Source organism: Nycticebus coucang, chromosome 8, assembly GCF_027406575.1.
Source record: "Nycticebus coucang isolate mNycCou1 chromosome 8, mNycCou1.pri, whole genome shotgun sequence".
In the NCBI taxonomy this organism is placed as follows: domain Eukaryota; kingdom Metazoa; phylum Chordata; class Mammalia; order Primates; family Lorisidae; genus Nycticebus; species Nycticebus coucang.
Window position 1 is genome coordinate 101,581,050 of NC_069787.1, and position 19,449 is coordinate 101,600,498.

A 19,449-nucleotide genomic window follows, 5' to 3' on the forward strand; every position below is an offset into this window, starting at 1 on the left:
TGGCTTAAAACAGTGAAAACTTATTCTCCCACAGTTCTGAGGTTGGAAGTCTGAAATCAAGATGTTGGTAGTGTTGGTTAGTTCTGCAAGCTCTGAGGAGAATCTGCCCCATGCCTCTCCCCTCGCTTCTGGTGGCTCCAGTGATCCTTAAGTGTTCCTTAGCCTGTAGATACACCCTCCAGTCACTACTCCTGTCTTCGCATGGTTTTCCCTTCTATATATCTCTGTGTGTCAAACATCTCTCCCCTTTCTCTGATATAGATGCCAGTCATTGGATTTGGGGCCCACCCTAAGTGTAGAATTATCTCACTCTAAGATCTTTAACTTAGTTACGTCTGCAAAGACCCTATTTTCAAACAAGTTCACATTCACAGGTACCGGGGATTAGGACTTGAACATATTCTTTTAAGGGGATACTATTTAACCACGATAGCCTCACATTTCACTATTCACTAAAAAAAATTACATCGAATGCTTACAGCTTTACAGGGCCTGTTCTAGAGTGATGAGTGCTCTTGTCTATGTACCGTGCAGGAGGGAGGATCCTTAGAATGGAAGCAGACATGTAAATAGATAATTAACACTCTGATGTTAGGTGCAATAGTTGAGATATTCAGAAGGTTTTTTAGGAGCTCAGAGGCAGAACAACCAGCCCAACGAATACAAAAACAGTAAGGCCTGATACACAGTCCAGTAGGACTGAGGTCACCAGGAGAAAAAGGGGTGGCGATCAAGGGCTAGGTACACCTGACTGAGTGGGCAGAGCAAGCAACTGGATGACCACAAGCAAGGGGGATGAGGGATTCCTGCTTGTCCTTTCTCTAGGCTGAAGGCATCTTCCCATTAACCAATATTTCAGCTGGATCAGTTCTACTAGTTTCAACTACCCCTGCCCTCTCTGGCTCTTCCCTGCAGAGAGGAGAGGGAGTAGAGCTTGCAACAGCTGCTAGGCACAGAGAACTTCAGGTTGCACCATGGTGATGCTGAGAGCAGTGCAGCTTTCTCCCATGTATTGGGATAGATACACCCCTAGCAAAGAAGAAATACATTTGTGTGCTTTTGCTCATTTCCTTTCCTTGGAGAACACAGTTAATGATGCTCATTGAAATGTACTGGAACTGATGACTGCTCAATCTTCCTTTCCCCCTGGGTTGCAGCACTGTTGAGAGCCCTTGAGATGCTGCTCATGAGGTCAGGTCTTCCCAGTGCATGGAGAGAGGGCTAGTAGGATCTATGTGATCCACCCATATCCTCAAGGCCTCAAGGCCTCAAGGCCCTTCACTGACTGGGATAAGATTTCCCTCCCTAAGGGCAGTGCCGAAATTCAAGTATGTATACATGAAGGGAGATGCAGGTTAACCTAGGGCAAGGGCAGCTGCTAGTTCTAGGATGGCAAGCAAGCAGCACCTGCGCTGCCCTGGTCCCTGGAGGGCTCAGGGCAGACATTGCAAATCAATCCTGGCACACTTGCTTGCTGACCTCAGTGGTCCTTCTCAAATGAGCACTCCAGAGAGCCCCCACCAATTACAGCTGGTAGCAGAAATGAAGTTCATTTGCCATCTTTGCATTAATCTTTTATCACAGATTAGTTTGTCCAATTAGTCAGGAATTGTCAACAATAATAAAGCTTTGCCTGGCAGAGACAAGGTCCCGGGGGAATGGGTTACAGAAGATGGAGTTTTTATTATCTTGATGGGTCATTGTGAGCAGGAAGTCTGGAAATTTATAAACTCGGTGTAACAGTGGGTCATGAAGGGGCCTGTTAGTCAAGCCACTCCAGGCTTGGAGTGACCTTCCTCTTTTTCTCCCGTTCTGCAGTGTCTAGCTGGTTGGAAAACTTGTGCCTTTCAGCCCATTGCAGAATGAAGTACAGTTCTGATATGTCTCCCATATTGTACATCTTATTCCCAGACTACCTTGTTTTATGTTCTATTACATAGCCATCAATTATTAAATATTTCTATCCCTTGAAACTTCAGTACATTTTCCTGAGATGTAGCAAGAGGGAGTTTGAGGGGGAGGCACGTACTTTCCTGCCCCCTTTTGTCCCAAATGATAAGATTTAAGAGTGTGGCAACCTCTTTTTGGCACTGGGTTAGCACAGAATGCAGTGTGGCTTTGGTGCTCTTGGGCTCCAGAGGTTGTCACCCCGTTTTGGCAGCTTCAGGACTCCAGAGCATTGTACATTGCTGGTGAGGGAGGTGATGGAGGCAGGTGAGGATGGCTGCACCTTGACACTGGGGTGCTTGGAAATAGCCACACGGATAGTCTCGGGAAACAAGGAATGGGCGAGGAGAAGAATGACTGCTGCTATGTGATTGATTAGTCATGGGACACGTTCACAAGCACAGAGTAGACATCTGAGGACTCCCAGTAAATGGCGAGTGGGAAGGGGGTCAAAGACACTTCTCAGGGAGTGGTAGTTGTTTGTTATGGCGTCTTTCTTCTACGCTGGACTTGCCCTCTTTGAGGACAGGGACTGCGCCTAGCATAGGTCTTGCATAAATAATTCTTGAATTAACAAATGAATATTTGTGCAGTACTTGTTTACAAACATTCTCCCAATGAAACTTTGCATTCCTCCTGGGAATAAGATATGTCTCTCTCTATTTACAGCAGATCTGAAATAATGGAAAGAATTCCGACTTTGGTGCCAACAGAGCTGAGTTAGTATTTATGACCTGTGTGGCTGTAGTTGAGTCATTTAACTCTTGATTAAGAGAGCTAAGATATTTAGAATGCACCTGGCATTATTAGAATAGGATGGCGATCAGTCAATGACAGAGAAATGAATCATCTGTGATTACACAGATGGTTGGATTGGGCATGGATTTGAACACAGGGTCTTTTCAATCTAAATTTCATTCATTCCCCTCCCTGTGATTCTGAATGAGAAGGATGGTTGGTAAGGAGCAGGGACAATGGGGAAATTATTGTGGAGGTTGGGTGTGAGGGGGCCTGGGGCAGGATGGGAGGTAGGACCCATACTTTAGTCCCCAAGTGGCCTGCAGACTCATCTGGGAGGACATTCTGCAGCCCAGCATCTACCAAGCGAGTCCAGAGGTGCAGGGGTGTTTCTAAGTTTTGACGTTGGCCTCACAAGCCCTCAGGCCCAGCACATCAGGCCTGTTGCCTATTGGTCTCAGGGATGCAAGAAGGGCAAGCTGGAGATTTGAGGCCACCCAGGAAAATCGCTGGCTGGTGTACCCATGGGAGTTTTCAATCATGTCATTTTGCAAAACAAAGAGTTCTGGAACAACTGAGGTGAGGCTGTGTGCTGTTTGCAATGAGAACGCTCACAGGCTCGCTGTGAGAAGCCCAAGTTTTGGTAGAAGATCAAAAAGTGAAAATTATTTCTTTCTTCCAAAAAATGCTTTTACTAAAATAACATGAACATAGTTTAACAATTAAATAATGGTATTATTTGATTTGGCTTACACTCCTTCCCACCCCAGGGGTCGTGCCCTGGAGAGTCTGTCTCCTGTTTCTTCTGTTTACTCTGTGTTGTTCAATTACACAGTTATATTCATGTCTTAATCTTCTAGTTTTAGGTATTATTTATTGACTCGTTATTTCAAGATTAGGATTTAAACCTTTGATACACACACATCCTCCTTCATCTATCTCACAAGATTTGATTAAATAATTATTCAGTGTTTGCAATAGTCTAACTATAAATATAATCGACAACTAAGCCGACTATTTTATGATTACATTTCCTTTCTCTAACAACGTATTGCTCACTGTTTTCTGGGGGGGAATTGGAAAGTGGAAATGATTGCCTCATTTTTCACTTATTTGACTTCATGCCTCTATTACTGAATTTACCATGTCTCCTTTCCAGTCCTGGCAGGGACTCTATCAGTGTCACGTTTCCTGGGGACCCCTGTGCTGGGTCCCCCCATCCTCCCCAGTTTCTTCCCAGGCCTCTGCGACCTCGCCTCACCACCATCCTGGGAACTTCCCTGCACTCTGGGTTCTGCTTTTCCCTCTTTCCTAGATTATCTCTTTCTTGGACTCATGAGCTCCTGTGGCTTCCTGAGAAAGGATGAGTGATTAAGATCTCAAATGTTTGAAAATTTCTTTATTAGCAACTGATAATAACTACTGATTTGACCATGGAGCTCTCACTTAAATACCATTTTTTCCTCATGATTTTGAAAGTGGTGCACCCTTGTTCTCTAACTATTAGGCATTCCTGTTTAGAGAGATGGGAGGCCACTCTCATTTCTGGTATGCGACTTTTGTTTGTTTCTCTCTGGAAACTTTCGCCCCACATTCTAAAACGGCATGATCACATGCTTTCCGGAGAGTAGGGTGTCTCTTAAAATCCATCCATTGTGTTGGGCACCAGAGGACTCCCCCAGTCTGTAAACCCTCCTTCTCGGGAGATTCCCTGTATCCTTTCTCCCTCTCTTTCCTCTGCTTCATTTTTTCTGAAACTCCCGTTATTGGATTTTCGAACTCCTGAATTAATTATTTTATTTCTTGCCTATCCTCCTAATTTCCATCTTTACAAAAAATTTCTACTTCTGGGAATTTTCTTAACTTTATCCTTTTGTTCTTTTTATTAAATTTTAAATTATTTTAATGAATTTCATAAACCCTTACTCTCCTGTCTCTTTCCCAAAATAAATTTATATTTGTGTGCAATTATTTTCTCTTCTTTTTTCCTCCTGCTGAATTTTCTGTTTCCTCCAAGTATTTTATTTTATTTTTTTTCAGTTTCTGGCCGGGGCTGGGTTGAACCTGCCACCTCCGGCATATGGAGCCAGGACCCTACTCCTTTGAGCCACAGGCACCACCCCCTCCAAGTTCTTTTTTCTTTCTTCTTTCAGTTTGTGGCTCTTCAATCTGGTCTTGTCAGAGGCTGAACCCAGTACAACCTCAAGACGCCTCATAAGGGGTGCTGAGTCCCAGAGCTACTTGGGGCCAAGTGGATACCAGCATTTCCAAAGACTGTAGGGAGAGGGCACTCAACAATTTGAGGTACCACCACCTGTGGAAATTACAATACTAAAGATTATGAAGAAAATACTTTAGACCAGTGGTTCTCAAACTTGTGCTTCCATTGGCATCACCTGCAGGGCCTGTTAAGAACAGATTGTTTAACCCCAGAGTTTCTGGTTCAGTGGGTCTAGATGGGTGTGTGAATTTGCATTTCTAACAAGTTCCCAGATTATGCCAATACTGCTGGTCTGGGGACCACAATTTGAGAGCCACTGTGTTAGAGGAGGTTAGAGAGAACAAGACCACCACGGAAAATCATTTGGGGTTGATGTCTGACTTAAATGTAAAATTTATTTTATTAAAAATCATTTTCATGGAAGATGCAAACATACATAATGATAGAGGAGTCCAATGAGCCTCCATACACTGATTGCTCAGCTTCGCCATCGGCTAAGTCATGTCCTATCTTGTGTCAACTGGTGCTTTTTGAATGTGCCTCCTCTCTGTCCCTACAGCCAATGGCACAGGCTCTGGCCTCCCCTCAGGCCTGTTCCAAGGGCTTAGAAACAGCCTACATTATTGGGGGTCAGCTGCATGGCAGGATGACCACATCAGGCTCATTCTGAAGAAAGTCCAGGCATCTCTTGACACTCCTCTTTCACCTTCCAGCATTACCCACCCCCAGCATATGTGAGCAGCAAAGGTAATATCTAACTATCCCTGTCCAACCACTTAACTGGACAGCTCAGGCCTCAGGTGGTAGAACCACCACAGTCTCGGGCTCTGAAGACTCGCGCTCCTCCAGAGAAACCAATGTCTCAGCCATTCATTCAATCAACAACAGTATACTGTGTTGGGTGTTGGGGAGACAAAAATGAATAAGACCCACCCCAATGGCAGAGACAGGGCCAGTAGACTGGTGACCACAAGACCATAGGCTAAGTGCTCAGGTATAGCACGTGTAGAAAGTGTCATGGGAGTACAGAGGAGCGTGCCCCAAACCCAGCTGGGGAGGTGAGGACATCCAAGGAAATGTTGCTGACTTGGCGATACTGGTACAAGTCTTCAGGGATGAGGAGGAGAAGCCCCCAGCCCCTTGTTGATGGGCTTTCTGTCTCATTCTGTTAGAGTCATACCAACTGTTGTTAGCATGTAATTCCTGTAGAACTATGGTACGCACCAAAGTCTATCTCCTTGCTTTGCAGGGACTTTGTCCAGTTTCAACCCTCTGTTGTATGAACTTACATGAAGGAGCAATGCTTGGGTAGCATTGTTTGGGGCCAGCAAGGCACTGGAGGTCAGCTGCTCCAGGATTAAGCTCTTTATCCTGAATTTCCATGCTTACTACTCAGAATCGCCTGCTGATGAATTGCACTCTTCTCTTGGTTTCTGTCTACAATCTGGGAGATTCTGGGATAGTGTTGTGTGTGGAGACATGGAGGAATCCCTGCATATTTGCACATGCAGGAATGGGGCTGACGACAGAGGTGTTGTGCAGCCAGAGAAAGGATTTTCTCTCTCTGGAGCAGGGTGTAGGGGGCAGACAGACCCGCGATCTCATGGTATACTGTACATCGTGATGTCGGTGCAGTCTGCTAAAATTCTGGGAGCCGTGCTGAGCTGGGTCTTTCTTTAACGTGGCTTTGATTATTCTAAGTGAAGTAACCCAGGAAAGTAAAATAAAATACCACATGTTCTCACTTATAAGTGAGAGCCAAGCTATGGGCATATATAAGAGGAGAGTGAGGAATGAAAAACTACCTGTTGGGTACAATGTAGACTATTTGGGTGATGGATACACTCCAAGTCCACTACACCATTCATCCATGTAAGAAAAAAACCACTTGTATCCCCTAAATTTATTGAGATAAAAATTGTAATAATATAAACCAATAAAGCTGCTTTGTTGTTGTTGTTACCCTCAGTGGTGTCTTGTGATGTCGTAGCTCACCCCAACCTCAAACTCTTGGGCTCAAGTGATTCTCTTGCCTCAGCCTCCCGAGTAGGTGGGACTATAGGCACCTGCCACAATGCCTGGCTATTTTTAGAGATGAGGGGTCATGCTGTTGCTCAGGCTGGTCTCAAACTCATGAGCTCAGGCAATCCACCCGCCTTGGCCTTCCAGAGTGCTGGGATTACAGGCGTGAGCCACCGCGCCCAGTCTAGCAATATTGCTTGTTATCTTGTATATTGTACTCTTGTAATTGCAGAAGCCAAACATGACTTGAATATTACAATTTTAATGGAGTTTTTTTTTCTCTCTCAAAATGTGTATACTTTTTTTTGGCACCCTCTGTATATGAAAATAGAAAGGGGTCCATGGCCACTTAAAGGGCTCCTGATACTGGTATCCTAGAGAGCCCTCTGGGGAAGGGTTGGAGGAAGATCACAACTGAGGCTCTTCAAATTTCCCCTTTACAAAAGTGTCTGTTTTCAGCCCTCTGATCATAGCAGAGCCCTTTGTTCAAGATCTTGTTTCCCATGACTAGCTACAACCTCAACGATTTATCATCATCTTTATGTTTAATTAAATTGCTGTCCCCTATTTAATATTTTTGATTAAGCTCCTAAAACCAGATCTTACTTATAGATCTAAGTTTTCCATTGTAGGTTCTTTCAAAGACTTTTTTTTTATTACTATTAATCCCCTATAATAAATAACATCAACTCCACTAATGCTCTGCTGGATACTTTCCCCTGACTCCTGACTCCTTGCCCATTTATTATTGACTCAATTTATGTTCCTTTAAATCGGTTTCAGTCTGGATGGCAATACTCTCATTTAGTGACTGATCAATTTGAATTTGTCTTATAAGATTCCATTAATTACTGTGTCCAATTCTCTCATAGTGCCTGGAAACAGTGCATCCCTGAGAATTCCCTCCAGATCCTCTGGCTGTATATTTTCATGGAAACAGTATCTTTACGTTAGGGCTGGTAAGCCCTCAAACAATCACATTGTCAGATGTTTTCAGTTTTATTCTCAGGAAGGAATAGGGTGCTGAATTGCCTTGTGGTCTGGCTCTTCCTGATACCTTAGCCCTCTCATGTGACATGACCTCTTCCCCAGTGAGTCTCCTGGGAGATCTGTGGGGAAAAGGACATAAGGCTTGAGGAGGCCAGTAGATCTCTGGGTGGGGGGCACGTGAGGGGTTGTGAGCTCTTCCTGTCACGATAGTTTGTACTTCCTAGGGTTTATCTAATCTGCTGGCCATCCTGCCCCTCCCTGAGTAAAGTATGGACTTGTAGACATGAACCTCCTCTTCTCCATAGGTGCATAAGATGCCTGTGCATTGACGTAAATCCATCATATCCTTTTCCTTAACCTGAGCCCGTCTTCTAGCATTATATTCAGAGTCATGTACAACAGCCCAACCCCTAGCCTCCTCTACCCCTGTCATTTGAAAAGACAATAACTGTGTGTTGCCCTCACCTTCCGCCCTTTCAGGTGGTTGCTGACTTACAGGGAGATTGCTAGGTAGGGCGCCTGAATCTTCTTTAATGCACTTAAATGCAAGGGGAGAGATGCACATGACAAATTCCAGCTGCCGCTTAGGCAAGCACAGCTTCCCAAAGGTTCTGGGTACTGGCTTAATGCCAGGTGCCCTGGGCTGCCAAATCTGTGCCGTGCCTCATGCCTTCCCCTCCTGCTTGCAGATATTTGCAAAAGTGGTGGAGGTTTAGACCAGGGCAGGCCTATTGTGTAGAGTAATAAAGGAGCTGGTTCAATGGGGTTCCTTTTCTGGTACAAGGGAATGGACAGTGAAAGGCAGGCCAGTGGTACTGAAGATTGAAACAATCTTCACGATGAGATTGTGCCAATGCCAAGACAAGTGAATAGTGGCAGAACACTGGGGGAGGTGCTGGGAACTCCTACTGCTGAAGTCCCAGGGCCATCCTGACTCCAAAACCTCTGTCAGTTTCTAGCTCCCTTGAGGCTGTCAATGATTTCTGTCCCATATGGCATCACCACTGCCTCCCAGAGTCACCTTGATCCATCGTCCCATACATGTATGCCCTCATGCACACTTACGTATTCACACACACATACACCTCAGACTTAGACTTAGCTTGAGTGATCTTAATTTCTTGCAAAACAAAACATCTTGTTGCAAATGAACAGTGATTTACTAGAAAGAGATACAGAGGGAAGTGAGTCTGCCACTGTGCTTGAGCCCCATTCCCACATCTCTGGGGAGAGGATGTCTTCAATGAGGGCAAGGTGAAGGCCAGTGATGTAGAGTGTGTGTACATCTAGCTACAAGGATGATTTAAGAGAGGAAAACAAAAGAAAGTAAGTCTGTTTCCATTTAGGGCCTGAAAAATTCTATGCAATATAAATTTGGAGGTTTCTTAATGATGAAAGGTATTTTAAGGCAGGAGAAAGTACTAAGAGCAAGAATAAAGACAACAGAGAATTGTGCTTAGAGAGAGACGATGATCTAAGATTTGACTCTCATCCGCTGCTCCCTGCTGGGAAGAGGTGGTGGTGGTCAATTGGCCTATGCTTGGGTCCCTCCTGCCCTCCCAAAGGAACCTCTTTAATTTACACATAGTTTGTGGCAATCTAGTGGTTTTAGTGACAAATTTCCATTCTAGAATGAGCACCCAAGCTATTTTTCCTTTGGAGAGCCACCCTTCCTTGGGGGCCTCAGTCTTTGCAGTTTGGGCAGGGCCGGCTGCACCTCCCAGCCCTAGTGTTGGGTCTGGTAAATCCACACCTGGTGAATCAGCGTGTCTCACACCATGGCCATGTGACCGGTTTGGGAATGGACATGTGACCTGAGCTGTCCAGTGAAAGTCGGCCCTGGGTTTTTTTTTTTTTTTTTATTGAATCATAGCTATGTACATTAATGAGATCATGGGGCACCGTACACTGGTTTTATAGACCGTTTGACACATTTTCATCACACTGGTTAACATAGCCTTCCTGGCATTTTCTTAGTTATTGTGTTAAGACATTTACATTCTACATTTACTAAGTTTCACATATAGCCTTGTAAGATGCACCGTAGGTGTAATCCCACCAATCTCCCTCTCTCCACCCATCCTCCCCCTCCCTCCCCTCCCTCTCCCCCTTCCCCCTATTCTTAGGTTATAACTGGGTTAGCCCTGGGGGGTTTGATGAAGCCTTTGGGAAGGAGACGCTTTCATTGCCCTGGTTATTAAACTGGTAGAATCTCAGCCTGGTGCTGCTAGTGACTATCTTCCCACCACTGACAGGGAACACACCTGAAGGTGAAGCCAACGTAGACAGAAACAGTGTGCAGCGATGGCGTGCCTGACCCACCTCCCTAGGCTTCCATGTTAGGTGAACAAATAAACTCCCTGTCTGGCTCACGCCAGTTTGTTTTCTGAGTCCTGAATGGTGCAGGAAGATTTTAATTATTATAATTTTATTGCTTTTTTATTTATTGCAGTGATTCCCTACAACCTTCTCTTTTGTTGTGCACTGTGGGTCACAGAGAAGACTTCCATTTCCTCTTTCATAAGGATAGCCTTTGATTCTAGTTTACCCAAATCTTTATTTCTTGAGTTTAAACCTCACCCATTGTTTGATTTTGATCTATTTGCCTTATGATAAGGTTTCTAGTCCCCTACATTCGGATTACCACCTTCTAGAAAAACTTTAGCTTATTTTTCAATGTTCCTCTTAAATGTAACTCTCACATTTGAGCCTTGAATTGCGAAGGAGATCTGATCAGATTGTAATACCCAAGCTTCCCCCTTCTTCACTGGGATGGACACTTTATTAATTTAGTTTAAGATTCCATTAATAGTTTCAGTGCTTGTGGTGAACTCGATGCACGGAGGTTATGGTTATATAAAAACTCTGACTGCTTTTTGTAGCAGTTGTTGAGAAGCCAGGCTAATCCAATTCATCCTTCACTTAACCACTAGGTATGAATTCTTGCATCACATGAAATTAAATCCAGGCTTCCCTCCTTTCCCAGCTGTGCAACCCTGAGAAAGCTATTTAACTACCTTAGGGCCATGCTGTTAGGGTATGGCACAAGGATCAGAAACATCTGTCTCTTTAAGCATCTTTGTAGGAATATGCACTCTTAAGCTCCATCTAAGAGCTGTGAATCAGAGTCTGTATTCTAACACAATATAGGTGATGTGTGTGCTCACTGAAGTATAAGAAGCACTTTCCTGGCTTATTTTTTCACCTGTGTGGTCATTTTTTTAAAAGGGCTTTACTGAGATATAATTCATTATTTAAGTAAACAGTTAATACAGCCGTAATTCATTTATTTAAGTATACAGTTCAAAATTTTTAGTACAACCACAGAGTTGCACAACCATTACCACAATCAAATTTTAGGTATATTTTGTTCTCCTTAATAAAAAATTCTGTGCCTATTGGCAGTCAATTCCCACTTCTCTCCTAACCCCCTCATAGGCCTGAGCAATCACTCCTCTACTCTGTCTCTCCTATTCTGGCCCTTTCATATGAATGGAATCGTAAGGTATTTGTGATCTCTCATGCTGGGTGTTTTGCACTCAGCATAATGTTTTTAAGTCAGTCAGTACTTCATTTCCTTTTTATTGTTAAGCAATATTCCATTCTATGGCTATATCCCACTTTGTTAATCCATTCATCAGCTGATAACACTTGAGTTATTCCCACTTTTTGATTATTACGAATAATGCTGCCATGAATATTTTTGCATAGTTTCTTGTAGGGATGTGTGTTTTCAGTACTCTTGGCTATACACTTAGGAGTAAAATTGATGTGGTAACTCTACATTAACTGTTTTGAGGAAAAACTAAACTGTTTTCTAAAATGGCTGCATACCATTTTATCTTCCCACCAGCAATGCATGAGTCCTCCAATTTCTTCAATTCCTCACGAACACAAATTGTCTTTTAATTTTTTTCTTTCTTCTTTTTTTTTTTAATTTTTTTATTAAATCATAACTGTATACAATGATATGATTATGGGGCATCATACACTCACTTCGTAAACCATTTGACACATTTTTATCACAGTGGTTAACATAGCCTTTCCGGCGTTATCTCAGTTACTGTGCCAAAACATTTACATTCTACATTTACCAAGTTTCACAAATACCCCTGTAATATGCACCACAGGTGTGATCCCACCGATTCCCCTCCCTCTACCCACCCCCCCCTTTCCCACTTCCCCCTATTGTTAAGTTGTAGCTGGGTTATAGCTTTCATGTGAGAGCCCCAAATTAGTTTCATAGTAGGGCTGTGTACATTGGGTATTTTTTCTTCCATTCTTGGGATACTTTACTAAGAAGAATATGTTCCAGCTCCATCCATGTAAACATGAAAGAGGTAAAGTCTCCATCTTTCTTTAAGGCTGCATAGTATTCCATGGTATACATATACCACAATTTATTAATCCATTCGTGGATCGATGGGCACTTGGGCTTTTTCCATGACTTAGCTATTATGAATTGGGCTGCAATAAACATTCTGGTACAAATATCTTTGTTATGTTGTGATTTTTGGTCTTCTGGGTATATGCCCAGCAGAGGAATTACAGGATTGAATGGCAGATCTATTTTTAGATCTCTGAGTGTTCTCCATATATCTTTCCAAAAGGAATGTATTAATTTGCATTCCCACCAGCAGTGCAGAAGTGTTCCCTTTTCTCCGCATCCACGCCAACATCTCTGGTCTTGAGATTTTGTGATATAGGCTAGTCTCATTGGAGTTAGATGATATCTCAAAGTAGTTTTGATTTGCATTTCTCTGATGATTAAAGATGATGAGCATTTTTTCATATGTCTGAAGGCCGTGCGCTTGTCTTCTTCAGAGAAGTTTCTCTTCAAATCCCTTGCCCAGCCTGCGATGGGATCCCTTGTTTTTTTCTTGCTGATGCGTTTGAGTTCTCTGTGGATTCTGGTTATTAAACCTTTGTCAGAGTTATACCCTGCAAATATCTTCTCCCATTCTGAGGGCTGTCTGCTTGCTCTGCTTACTGTGTTCTTAGCTGTGCAGAAGCTTTTTAGTTTGATCAAGTCCCAGTAGTGTATTTTTGAAGCTGCTTCAATTGCCCGGGGGGTTCTCCTCATGAAATGCTCACCCAGACCAATTTCTTCAAGGGTTTTCCCTGCATTCTCCTCTAGTATTTTTATAGTTTCATGTCTTAAGTTTAAATCTTTAATCCAATGAGAGTCTATCTTAGTTAATGGTGAAAGGTGTGGGTCCAATTTCAGTCTTCTGCAGGTTGCCAGCCAGTTCACCCAGCACCATTTGTTAAATAGGGAATCTTTTCCCCACTGAATGTTTTTAATTGGCTTGTCAAAAATCAAATAGCGGTAAGTAGCTGGATTCATCTCTTGGTTCTCTATTCTATTCCAGATATCTACTTCTCTGTTTTTGTGCCAATACCATGCTGTTTTGATCACTATCGATTTGTAGTAAAGTCTGAGGTCTGGTAGTGTGATTCCTCCTGTTTTGTTTTTATTTCTGAGTAATGTCTTGGCTATTCGAGGTTTTTTCTGATTCCATATAAAATGAAGTAATGTTTTTTCAAGATCTTTAAAATATGACAGTGGAGCTTTAATAGGGAGTGCGTTGAAATGATATATTGCTTTGGGTAGTATGGACATTTTGATAATGTTGATTCTTCCTAACCATGAGCATGGTATGTTTTTCCATTTGTTAACATTTTCAGCTATTTCTTTTCTTAGAGTTTCATAGTTCTCTTTATAGAGATCTTTCACGTCTTTTGTTAGGTAAATTCCCAAATATTTCATCTTCTTTGGCCCTACTGTGAATGGGATAGAGTCCTTAACTGTTTTTTCAATTTGACTGTTGTTGGTGTATATAAAGGCTACCGATTTATGAATGTTGATTTTGTAACCTGAGACGCTGCTGTATTCCTTGATCACTTCTAGGAGTTTTGTAGTAGAGTCCCTAGTGTTTTCCAGATACACAATCATATCATCTGCGAAGAGCGAGAGTTTGATCTCTTCTGACCCTATATGGATACCCTTGATCGCCTTTTCTTCCCTAATTGCGGTGGCTAAAACTTCCATTACAATGTTGAAAAGCAATGGAGACAATGGGCAGCCTTGTCTGGTTCCTGATCTGAGTGGAAATGATTCCAATTTAACTCCATTCAATATGATATTGGCTGTGGGTTTGCTGTAGATGGCCTCTATCACTTTAAGGAAAGTCCCTTCTAGACCAATTTTCTTGAGTGTTCTGATCATGAAGGGATGCTGGATATTATCAAAAGCTTTTTCTGCATCAATTGAGAGAATCATATGGTCTTGGTCTTTGTTTTTTAATTTGTTTATGTGCTGAATTACATTTATAGATTTACGTATATTGAACCAGCCTTGAGACCCTGGGATAAAACCAACTTGGTCATGATGTATAATTTGTTTGATGTGTTGCTGGATTCTGTTTGTTAGGATCTTGTTGAATATTTTTGCATCTATATTCATTAGTGATATTGGTCTATAATTTTCTTTTCTTGTTGGGTCTTTTCCTGGTTTGGGGATCAGGGTGATGTTTGCTTCATAGAACGTGTTGGGTAGTCTTCCTTCTTTTTCTACATTTTGGAACAGGTTGAGTAATATAGGTACTAATTCCTCTTTAAAGGTTTGGTAGAATTCTGACGTGAAACCATCTGGTCCCGGGCTTTTCTTTTTAGGGAGGTTTTGTATAGTTGATGCTATTTCTGAACTTGATATGGGTCTGTTCAACATTTCCACTTGATTCTGGTTAAGTCTTGGAAGGTGGCGTGCTTCCAAGTATCGGTCTATTTCCTTCAGATTTTCATATTTCTGAGAATAAAGTTTCTTGTAATATTCATTAAGGATTTTTTGGATTTCTGATGAGTCTGTGGTTATTTCGTCTTTGTTGTTTCTGATTGATGATATTAGAGATTTTACTCTTTTTTTCCTGATTAGGTTGGCCAGAGGTTTATCTATTTTATTGACCTTTTCAAAAAACCAGCTTTTTGATTTATTGATCTGTTGTATTATTCTTTTGTTTTCAATTTCATTTAATTCTGCTCTAATTTTGGTTATTTCTTTTCTTCTACTGGGTTTGGGGTTGGAATGTTCTTCCTTTTCCAGTTGCGTGAGATGTTCCATTAAGTTGTTAACTTCCTCTCTTTCCGTTCTCTTGAGGAAGGCTTGCAGTGCTATAAATTTCCCTCTTAGAACTGCCTTTGCAGTGTCCCAGAGGTTCTGATAGTTTGTGTCTTCATTGTCATTTTGTTCCAAAAAATTGGTGATTTCTTTCTTAATCTCATCTCTGACCCAGCTATCATTCAGCATAAGGTTATTTAACTTCCATGTTTTTGTATGGGTATGCAGATTCCTGTTGTTACTCAATTCAAGTTTTATTCCATGATGGTCCGAGAAGATGCATGGAATAATTTCTATTCCTTTAAATTTACTGAGGTTAGACTTGTGACCTAAAATGTGATCAATTTTGGAGTAAGTTCCGTGGGCTGATGAGAAGTATGTGTATTCAGTTTTGTTGGGATGAAATGTTCTGTAGATGTCTGCTAAATCTAAATATTGGATGGTTAGGTTTAAATCTAAGATTTCTTTGCTCAGCTTCTTTCTGGAGGATCGATCCAACACTGCCAAGGGAGTGTTGAAATCTCCAACGATTATGGAGCTGGAGGAAATCAAGTTACTCATGTCTGTTAGAGTTTCTCTTATAAATTGAGGTGCATTCTGGTTGGGTGCATAGATATTAATAATTGAGATCTCGTCATATTGAGTATTACCCTTAACAAATATGAAGTGACCATTCTTGTCCTTCCTTACTTTTGATGGTTTAAAGCCTACTGTATCTGCAAATAAAATTGCAACACCTGCTTTTTTCTGATTACCATTTGCCTGAAATATGGATGACCATCCTTTCACCCTGAGTCTGTATTTGTCTTTTAAGTTGAGATGCGACTCTTGTATGCAACAAATATCTGGCTTAAGTTTTTGTATCCAGTCAGCTAACCTATGCCTCTTTAGAGGACAGTTTAAGCCATTCACATTGATGGAGAGTATTGATAAGTCTGGTGGAATTTTGGGTATCGAGTTTTTCAAAGGTCCAGTGGACATTTTTAATCCTTTCGCCAGTGTGGAAGTTGGAGTTTGATCCGAAGATTCTGAGTGAGTTTACTTTTGTGGTATAGGATTGGGTTGGTCATTGTGGAGGATAGGTCTGAGAACATCGTGAAGAGCTGGTTTACTTATGGCAAATTTTTTCAACATATGAATGTCATTGAAGTATTTAATTTCTCCATCATAGATGAAACTCAGTTTAGCTGGATACAAGATCCTGGGTTGAAAGTTTTTTTGCTTTAGGAGATTAAAAGTTGATGACCAGCCTCTTCTTGCTTGAAAAGTTTCAGCAGAGAGATCTGCAGTTATTCTAATATTCTTACCTTTGTACGTTATAGTTTTCTTTCGCCGGGCTGCTTTGAGAATCTTCTCTTTCATGTTAACTTTAGTGAAGCTAATTATGATATGTCTGGGAGATGGCTTATTGGAGTTGAATCGTGCTGGGGTTCTGAAGCTGTCTGCTATCTGAATTTCAGATTCTCTAGGCATGTCTGGAAAATTTTCTTTCATAATTTCATGTAGAAGGGCCTCTGTGTCCTTGGCAGCTACTTCATCAGTCTCCGAAATTCCTATAACCCTTATGTTGTTTTTTTTCGAATTATCTGAGAGCTCTCTGAGTGAGTGATCCGTTTTTGCTCTCCATTTCTCTTCCTCTTTGAGAGATTGGGAGCGTTCGAAGACTTTATCTTCAATGTCAGAAATCCTTTCTTCTGCTTGCTCCATTCTGTTTCTGAGGGATTCTACTGTATTTTTCATATCTTTGAGGGCTGTAAGTTCTTGTTTCAGTGTGTCTAAGTCTTTGGTGGTTTTGTCTTTAAATTCGTTAAATTCTTGAGACAGTTTTTGAATTTCTCCTCGAATTCCTAATTCCATTTTATTAATCTTGTCTGCAAACCAAATTCTGAATTCGACTTCTGACATCTCAGCCAGTTGTTTATGAATGGGATCTTCAATCACATCTGCCGTATCTTTTCTTGGGGGGGTTGATCTATTCTGGTTATTCATGTTACCAGAGTTTTTCCGCTGATTCTGCCCCATGGTTTACTCCCTTTGGTTTTTCCCCTGGGGTTTTATTGAGGGCCCGTACAGTGTTGTGGCCTGAGAAACTGTTGCCCTGTCTGGTGTGGTGGAGCAAAGTGGTTCTGTCTTGTTTTCAGCTGGTTTCTGTTCGATCCTATTGCAACTTCTACTCTGGCTTGAAGTCTCAGCTGTGTGGAAAAATCAGCAATTAAGTCACCCCGCCTGCCCACCTCTGGCCCCTTGGAAAAGGAGAATCAAACCTTCCTACAATCACACACCCAGGGCACCGCCTGAAAAGTCCTCAGTCTATTAGCCCAGTTCAAAAGGTCTGAATCAACTGTCTCAATCGGCACTTGTCTCGGGTGGAAGGGTTCAAGAGGTCTCTGGGAACTGGATCACAGGGACCTGGTGACCCCTCTGACACAGCTCACCCCAGTGCAGCGTGGAGTCAGGAGGAGCCACCCCGCAAACAGAGCAGTCTGGGAAGGTTGACGTCTCCTTCCCCACTTTGCCCCTCCGTCGGACCCAGTCACTGGTATCTCTGCAGATGGCTAACCCAGTTGCCTGCAGTGAACAGACACTCCAGGGGTTTGCACCTGCCTGAATCGCAAGGAAGTCTGCCAGGCCCCCGCAGACTGCCACTATCTAGCAGGAGGAGTTGGGGCCTGACATCTTTGAGTGTTTGATGCAGGTGATGGGAAGGAGGTGTTCACTCAGGCTTAGCCCCGTCCCTGATGGATGCTGCTAACAGAACAGAACAGAACAGACAACTTTGTGAGGTTCTGTCTCTGTTCCTGTCGTCGCCTACAGGAGACGGGCTGTTTTGAGTTCAAACGTCTTTGCTGTTGGAGAATTGCGTCTGAACACCTCTCTGGGTCGGCCCCGCCCTGGAGGCTTCCGGGTTTGTGAGCCGTGTCACCGGTGGCCTCCTCTGGTTGCCCAGGGAGACAGGGGGTGTGGCCTCAGAATATCCAGAAGGGAGCGTTCTGCCGTTAAAGAAAAAATGGCTGGTGATCTACCTCCAGGGAACTGCTGCTCTGGTGTGGGCACTCAGGCGACCCTTTTCTCCTCTGTCCCGCGCCCCAGAGTCAGCACTGAGCGGCTGCAGTTTGTGCTGGGTCCACACCCCTTAAGAGATCCCCGAAGAATCAGAACTCTTGGGGGATGGGCCCCCAGACCCCGATTGGGAGTGGGGCAGGGGGAAGCTAGAGTTTCATTCAGTTTTACGCAACACTACGGTCCGGGGAGGGCTCCTGCACTGCACCGCAGGGAAGTGCCGCCAAGGCTTGATTTCCCCTCAGCAGAGTGCCCTCTCCTCCCTCACGTGTCCCAGAGTCAGCGCTGACCTGACGCAGCTCAGGCACTGTGCACTCCCCTTGAGAAATCACCCAAGGATCCGAACTCCGGGGGGATAGGCCCTCAGACCCCGAGTGAGAGTAGGGGTTCTCAGCTCTCAGCGGGGAGGCCAGAGTCTTATTCAGTCTTGGGCTCCCTATGCCCGGGGAGGGTTGCTGCACTGCACCGCAGGGAAGTGCCGCGAGGCGTGACTCCCCCTCAGCCCGGTGCCCTCTCCTCACTCGGCGCGCCTCAGAGTCAATGCTGACCAGTCGCAACTCGGGGACTGTCCACTCCCCTTGAGAAATCACCCAAGGATCCGAAGTCCTGGGGGACAGGCCTCCAGACCTCAGTGGGCGGGAGGGGAGCGCCGGGGATTCAGGGTTGCCGGCAAAGGATTCCCAAAGTTTTATTCAGCCCTATGTCCGGCAGGAGAACGCCACAGCACCCCAGTAGGGGAGGTAGGTCCAGTTTTTAGAAGGTCTCTCCCGTGGAGTGTAGTGGGAGGGCCTTTAATTTCTGCCCGCTTGTTCAATTTTGGGGCTCTAGAGCCGGTCTCATGGGGGAGGGGGACTCCCGTCCGCTTGGTGGTGGATTTTGTACCTTTTGTTTGCGTCCTTCTGATCACAACTTGCCTCAGCGGTGTTGATGTGCGTTCTTCAGCCTTCTCTCTTGGTGAGGCTCAAGTCCACCAGGATACTTACTAAATTCCTATCCCTTAACTCTCCTTCTGGACGGGAGCCTTTGTTGAAAGCTGGCTTCAGTCCGCCATCTTGTCTCCCCCTCCTAATTTTTTTTCTTATTGTGTGTGAAGTGATATCTCATGGTGGTTTTGACTTTCATTGATGTGGAGCATGTTTTCATGTGCCTATTTGGCATTATATATCTTCTTTAGAAAAATGCATATTTAAATATTTTGCCCACTTAAAAAATTGAATTATTTATCCTTTTAAGTTGTAGGAATGATTTGTTGCAGATGCAAGTCCCATGTAAGATGACATGATGTAAAGTGTGCTTACAGGGTGTCTCAAAAGTATCTCATAAAGTCGCACATGTGTCCTACTATTTTGTTTGT